The sequence below is a fragment of the Mandrillus leucophaeus genome, unplaced genomic scaffold (assembly GCF_000951045.1).
Source record: "Mandrillus leucophaeus isolate KB7577 unplaced genomic scaffold, Mleu.le_1.0 Scaffold226, whole genome shotgun sequence".
Taxonomy (NCBI): Eukaryota; Metazoa; Chordata; class Mammalia; order Primates; family Cercopithecidae; genus Mandrillus; species Mandrillus leucophaeus.
Window position 1 is genome coordinate 4054637 of NW_012102321.1, and position 8072 is coordinate 4062708.

General features: G+C 42.9%; 1 long non-coding RNA gene across 1 annotated transcript in view; it reads right to left on the minus strand.

Annotated features, from left to right (window-relative positions):
- The window catches only part of LOC105540732, a 216576-nt gene extending 208891 nt beyond the window's left edge, over positions 1-7685 (minus strand). Inside the window, exon 1 of the long non-coding RNA XR_001006249.1 lies at positions 7547-7685. This is a non-coding gene — a long non-coding RNA (uncharacterized LOC105540732). The remainder of the gene's footprint in view (positions 1-7546) is intronic.
- Positions 7686-8072: the final 387 nt, after the last annotated feature.

An 8072-nucleotide genomic window follows, 5' to 3' on the forward strand; every position in this document is an offset into this window, starting at 1 on the left:
CCTGGGACCCAGGCCTCCTCACTTCTAGCCACATGCTCTCTCTACTGTGGTCTGCTGCTGTCCAAATGCTCTATTACACTGGAATTTGTTTCCCTCTGGGTACAGATGAGAGAAGAAGGATCTGTAGAGTGGCGTTAAGTGAATTGAATGTTCCTTCTGCAAATGAAAATGAGAGGCTAATTGGATTCCATAATCACTCTCTCCGATTAAAGTCGCCCTCCCTCCCCCGCCGACTTCCGCACCTCTGACGTCCCTTGGTGGTGACCTGCAGCATCCCCTGCTCAGTCTGAATTTGTCTCTTCACACATCTGTTCTGATCACAAAACCCGATTTACTTCATTCTCTAAGCGCCAGCGACTATGGCAGGCCGCATGGGGGTGGGGGCCTGAGATCATGCTTGTTCTAACTGCCGAAAGCTGCAGGCTCTTACTGTTTCACGATAAAGTTGTGGCTCCGCAGAGGGCACAAACTCAGTATCTCACGGAGGCCAGGCGTGGAACTGAAATAAGGAAGTCAGTAGGTATTACTAGAATCCAGTATCGGGAGTGAAGGCAGAGCCATGGTGATGAACCACAGGGACCACAGGCCTCCTAAAAGAGCTACTGCTCCTCATCTCCAGCCACTGGTTGCTGTGGATTCTCTGAGAAAATAAAATCCACAAGGGTGGGACTTCATCTCATTCCCTGCTGCATTTCCAGTGCATGAAGGGGACCTGGGCCATAGTGGGCACTCAATGCATAGTTCCTCAATGACTGAGCCTTCCACTTTGAAAACTCTACACTGCATTCTGTACTCAGTGTCCAGGCAGGTACAGCCCCTGACCTATTATGATAGGAGAACAGTATATTTGATTGCTGTAGAATCAGGGGAACTATGTAGGGAGGTTAATTTCAACCACAAGATATGTAAGGCCATACTGAGAGCCACATTCAAGAAAAAGGGAGTGAAGGAGGGTGATGCATGCTCATTACCTTTATCACCAGTAACAGCACTGCCAGCAGGGCACCCTACAAGCTTAGCAAGTGCCATGCAGTGACAGAAAGAGCTCTGGGTGGGCAGGTCTGACTCAGGCACTGAGAAGTCATGAGACTTAAAGCAGATCTGGCCTCTCTCTGACCCAGGTTCCCTTTCTTTAAAAGGAAGGGATTGGACCCACAGCCTCTAAGTTCTTTTCAGCTTTAATAGGTTTTGACACACGTTTTGTGACAGGAACACATCCAGGACTCTCCAGAGTCATTAATAAACAATAAAGCAACCACCCACCTTGCCTGGCTGCTGTTTGAGAGACCATGAAGCTCAGCAGGCAAGTGAAAGCATAAAAATCTGGAACTCCAAAGTCTAATGCTACTCTGCATGTTATTCCCATAGCTTGATTTCCCCAGCTTTAAGATCAGAGTAGCAATAGCCATCTAGACCCATCGAGGCATCATAAAAAGATTTAAATGCATATGCATGTCTGAAGTGATAGATTTGATATGTGGGTATGCATATAAACCTAGCTCAGCTAATTGTCATTTGTGGATTTAATTCCTCATGCACCCATTCACGCTTGTAATTTTCTTATTCCATTCTCACCAACACAGACACTATTTACAGTACATGTTGTCCCTAAGGAAGGGACCCAGTTCTGTCCTCTTCTCTTATTCTATTCCACAGGCAATTTCTATACACATGTGTGTGCGTGCATGCATGCAGGTGTGATTGTAAGTCACTTTGTAAAATGTCAAGTGTAATCTAGCCACTCATTATTAACACCTAGCTCTGCATTTCTGGGTAAATAACTAATTGCCACTTTTCTTGTGTCATCTCCTCCTGCCTGTGTTGTCACTTTGGTACTTCAAGGGATCAAAATGTGGAAACTTTCAGTTCTTTAAAAATGTTATCTTCAAAGGAAAAATTCTGCGACTGACTTGAATTGACATAATTGGCTCCATATCATTATTTTTCCCTACACACGTTTTAAATTTAAAAATGCAATTTGTTTTTGTTTTTTATTTCTGGCATCACACATAATAATTGGTTATAATTGGGAATAAATTGCTTCTAGGAATGAATAAAGCATCCAATTGTGTTAAAAAGAAATGTGTCATTAATGTCAAGACATCCAAGAGTAACTTACTTATTTGCATTCAGTCCAGAAACCAGAGCTGAGATCCATTTGGAATAGGGCTTTCAAGGAGGAAAGATGAAGCATAGGCCAGGCATCTGAAGGCTCAGATTCTAGGACTCATGCGGCAACATGAGACCTGGCTAAAATGAAATCCAATGTCTAGGTTTTTATTTTCTCTATTAAAAAGTAGGCTAAACCAGAAGCCCTATCAATGGCAGTAATTTGTGACACAGAAAACTCTAGAAATATCTGAATGAGCCCAAAACACCTTCTGCCTGGAAAGCAGGAATATTATAGCCATAGGTGTTGAAACAGATGCACAATGGATCGAAGCACAAGTGAGTGAAATTGTTTACCATTATGCATACTGTAGGAGAAAAACATTCTGGGAGTTGAACCTGAGCCTATCGGGCCTAAGAATGAGGACAGATGAGAAGAGATAGGACTGAGAGACAGACAACCCAGGCATCCACAGGTGATGTTGTGAATGAAATATCAATATTTCCTCCTGTACCTGTGTGCTCCATAAATCCCTAGCTAATAAGGTGCCTATGATAGAGGTGCTCTTTAATAACTACTAGGGTGTAATAACTGATGGTATAGCCAGCTGGTTGCTATGATCAGATATAAATTAAATCATCTTTATTGTTTTATGTTTCCTCCAACTCCCTGCCCCCCACCCAGTCCAACTACCTTTTCAGTCTCTCTTATCCAATCCTGAGAGAAGAATTTTTCTGCATCACTTATCAAATGACAAGAGCTGGAGGGAAAGAGAGAGGAAAGATGATGAGAAACGAGTCCTAAATGATTATTGGTTCCTTGAGCCAAAGATCAGTCTCTTCTTTTACAAAAAAAAAAAAAAAAAAGCTGGATAATTACTTCATTCCTGTACTTTCCTGCACCACAGATCTACCAATGACTAAGCGTTTTTCATTTAAGAAGCATGGTTTGAGGGCTTCTGGTGGGCCAGGCCCTGTGCTGGACAAGATACAAGATGACTAAGACAAGTCATTCTTCTTGAGGTCATTGCCTCAAGAAGTTCACAGTCAGGGTGGAGGTGGGGAAGGCAGACAGACACACACAGGCATGGATGAGGGGTAATAATTGCCACTGTGGAGATATTAATGGAGAATAAATGGGGGTGAGATAAATGCAATCCCAGTGGGAAAAAACCAGCGCAGTTCTGTAGAAACAAATGGAAAAAAGCCTCCTTTTAAAGGTAAGACGCACCCTAAATCCCTTTCTCTTCTGAAAACAAGGACAGTGTCAAAGAAGATGTGAACTAACCGATTAGGATAAAACGAGGCAGGCAAAGCCTGTCCTTCAATACTTCCTGTGCCTCTATCACTCTGTCTGCCCTGAAACAAAGGGTCCAGTTAGCAGTTAAGTGCCTTAAAGCAATGAAAAAATCCTGGGTGAGCTGCCCCCAAGTCCTTACCCAGTGAACACCTATCTTTCATTCAGTCCCATGCCAAATAATTCCTGAGTGACTGCTAGGTGCCAGGCAATCGGCCGGGAGCTGAGGACGAAGATATGTGCAAGTCTCAAACCCCGCCTTTGAGGTGGCAACCTAATCAGGCAACAAAAGCCAAAATTGACAAATGGGATCTAATTAAACTAAAGAGCTTCTGCACAGCAAAAGAAACTACCCTCAGAGTGAACAGGCAACCTACAGAATGGGAGAAAATTTTGCAATCTACTCATCTGACAAAGGGCTAATATCCAGAACCTACAAAGAACTCAAACAAATTTACAAGAAAAAAACAAACAACCCCATCGAAAAGTGGGCAAAGGATATGAACAGACAGTTCTCAAAAGAAGACATTCATACAGCCAACAGACACATGAAAAAATGCTCATCATCACTGGCCATCAGAGAAATGCAAATCAAAACCACAATGAGATACCATCTCACACCAGTTAGAATGGCAATCATTAAAAAGTCAGGAAACAACAGGTGCTGGAGAGGATGTGGAGAAATAGGAACACTTTTACACTGTTGGTGGGATTGTAAACTAGTTCAACCATTATGGAAAACAGTATGGCGATTCCTCAAGGATCTAGAACTAGAAGTACCATATGACCCAGCCATCTCATTACTGGGTATATACCCAAAGGATTATAAATCATGCTGCTATAAAGACACACGCACACGTATGTTTATTGCGGTACTATTCACAATAGCAAGACTTAGAATCAACCCAAATGTCCATCAGTGACAGACTGGATTAAGAAAATGTGGCACATATACTCCATGGAATACTATGCAGCCATAAAAAAGGATGAGTTTGTGTCCTTTGTAGGGACATGGATGCAGCTGGAAACCATCATTCTCAGCAAACTATCACAAGAACAGAAAACCAAACACCGCATGTTCTCACTCATAGGTGGGAACTGAACAATGAGATCACTTGGACTCGGGAAGGGGAACATCACACACCAGGGCCTATCACGGCGTGTGGGGTGGGGGGGATGGCATTGGGAGTTATACCTGATGTAAATGATGAGTTGATGGGTGCTGACGAGTTGATGGGTGCAGCACGCCAACATGGCACAGGTATACATATGTAACAAACCTGCACATTATCCACATGTACCCTAGAACTTAAAGTATAATAAAAAAAAAAAAGAAAGAAAAAAGAAAACTGACAAGTGAAAAACAGTAAAGCCAACCACTGAGGGAGGAATGTGATTAGGGCCTGAATGTTGGCACCAAACTGCCTGGATCCATGATCCTGGCTCTGCCACTTACTAGCTGGATGATCTTGAGCAAGTTACTCTTCCTCTATGCCTCAGTTCCTCACCTGTATAATGAGGATAGCAATAGTACCTACCTTGCAGGGCTATTGGGAAGAGTAAATAGGGAACAAGGGACTAAGGGCTGTTAGGGCTATTCAAGCAGTATTATTAATGATATTAACATAGCATGTATTATTAATACTACAGTACTAGTACTTGAACTAGAAACAATGTGCATTGCAGGTGCAGAGAAAGGAGTACTATGGCTTGGTGATAAGGATGCTTCCCAGAGGAAGTGGCATTTAGATTCACCAACAAGGAAATCTTTGCATTCTTTGTCCATAGGCACCTACCCAGGAGCCAGGCACATGTCACTATTGGGATACAATAGTATTGGGATACAATAGAGAAAAAGACCCAACAAAGAGAGAGGAGAGGTTGGGCTAAGGGTGATTCAGGGATGGCTTATTTAAGCAGGAGATGTGTTTCTGAGTAGTTAACATGTGGCAAAATCCTACCTGAAGGCACCAGAAAAGCTTGCTACCTAAATAAATGTTGGCAAGACAGTCTCCTGCATGCAGTCTTTGCACCTCCCAGTAGCCACATAAGAATGTGTCTTGGATCTGGAACCCTTCCTTACCAGGAGATAAAGAGCTCACACAGCCTGTGCAAGCATTATTACCTTGTATGGGAATAGCTTTCACTGTTTCAAGCTCAATATATGCTTCTTTGTTCTGCTTATGCATGTAAGCCAATGGCCCTCAGGCATGCCCCCAGCTTTCAGTATTTCAGAGTACACATGGAAGGGGTACATGTCCTCCTATTAAGATTGTGAGGACTGCTCATGACCCAGTTGCCCCAGTTAGGCTGCTAGGGGGATCCACTATCCATGGGGGACCAACACATACTATTGGAGCTGATCTTGTTCTTTCTCTTCTCTATGTGATTAAAGCATTGTTCCGTCCGTGCTTGACTGTATTATGTTTCCTTGGTGACTACAATACCAAGAAGCAGCGGGTAAAAGTATTTGAACTTCTATTCCTGGTAGCCAACATCATGGTGATCTTTGCTACCTTCCACGTATTGACAGTTGGAGTCCTGACCTAGCATTGGTAACGTACACGATGTTCTGCCCAACAAGAAGCCTTCTTAATCTTGCCTAGAGTGAATTACTACCTAGAAAGCCATCTTTATTTGTACATACACATTTTAACTATTTATTTTTATTTAATTATACAGACTTGTGGCTATTTGACCTTGGGCAAGTTACTAAACCTCTCAATATTTCTGTTTTTAAGAAATTTGTAATATGAGGATAATAACAGTATCTTCTTAAGATGGTTCAGATTTTAAGAAGTCTATTCTCATAAAATATTTGTCAAAATGACAAAATAATGAGTATGCAATAACTGATGGCTACTATATTAACATGATGATGGTGATGGTGGTAATGAGGGTAGTGATGGCAAGAATATGGATACACAAGGCCATAAATGGGTCATAAAATGCCATTTTACTCATTTTAGCTCTTTCAAGGGTTTTGCATCTCTAACAACGGTAATCTTTCCATTCAGTTTAATATTCTCTGAAGGCTGGCAGTGCCTCTTTTCAAAGAAATGCAGATTGGACTCATTGTTGATTATGTTAAATCCTACATGGGTAAAAATTTGAGGGAGAAACAGACATGCTTGTTCACTCGGAATCCTTAAAATGTCTGGCTCTGGCTCCCCACTCATGAACTGCAGCGCAGCAGACAAGGGCAAACAGCAAAGTGATCTGGATGTGATCAGATGGGACCATAAATCATGGTGAGGGCTGAAATTGAATCAAACTGGGGCACCTGTGCACACTATTTCAAAATGCAAGCAACATGGAAAACACAGTCTTGTAAAATAAAACAAGTTGCTGGCCACTGGGCAACAATTTATTCCTCCCCTCCCTTGGGGCTTGGGCTGCTTCCTGGCTCCCAAGAGCAATTCAGAGGCTCATGCTAACATTTCACTATAGATCTTACAACGTACAGAAGTTTTCCTAGCCAACCCCTCCAACAAGAAAAGGCAGTGAATTCCTGTGCAGAAAGGTAATTTAGGGAAAACAGGTAAAGTTGAGCTGGGAGATGAGTGGGCAGCAGAGGCCAGGGTTTGGCTCTCTGAATAGGTGCCTGCCTAATATCTGGTAATAATTTTCAGGGTTCCAGGACTCTGATAATCCTCCCTAATGCTTCTATACCCTCTGTCACAAAACAAAACCCCACCCCAAAAGAGATAACCTCTAGACAAATTAATGTGAGCACATTTATCGTTTCCTAATTGAGAACCACTATTGATGGTTCATGGGGCAGGAAGGGAGACAGGTTCACTGTACTGCACTGAGTCGTTGAAAGTCAGGAGTGCTGGGAGAGATGCACAGCAGGAACAGGGGAGTAGGCAGACACAGCAGAGGGCAACAGGGCTACTGAGAACATTTACCTATTCTTAGTTTAAGTACGGCTGGCCCTGGCCCAGGCCCCAAAAAAGGCAGAGGATTAGAAGAGAAGGGGACAGGAAGGGGAAGTAAGGGTGAGGAGAGACACGCAGACTTCCAAGCTGCAATCTGTGGGGAGAGGTTTTCTCCCCACTCTTCCCCTCCCCCACTAAACATATGCAAATAGCAATGGTAATAAACTCAGATAATGATAGAGTCAGCATTTAAACTCACCATAGAATGCACAAATTACAGAGGAGGTTGTTACAGATGCAAAGGCTGGATGCTTTATTGCTGGGTGAGAGGGTATTCTGAATTGCAGGTGTTAACTGGATATCTCAGGCCAGGCAGAGAGTCTGATAGGAAGCTTCCTACAAGAAAAAGGAGTCTAAAATCAGGTTATGCTGCTGATGAACATGAAATTTGTCCTAAGTATGTTCAGTAGGTCTTTGTCCCAGCAGGACAAAGCAGCTGGGACTTCCCCTTTGTGACACATTCACTTACTCACATCACTCCAGCTTCACAGGTCCCCTCCCTGTTCCTGGAAGCTGCCAGGCATCCTCTTCCTCTGCACTGGATGTTTTATCTGCCTGCGTCTTTCTTCCTCTAGACAGGCATGTGTTCACTCTTTCACCTTGTTCGGGTCTTTGCCCAAAGATCCCTTTCCCAATGAGGCTTACACTAACTACCCAATTTATAATTAAAATTCTCCATGCCTCCTTACACTTGTTCTTTTTTCTTGTCAGTAGTATTTATCATC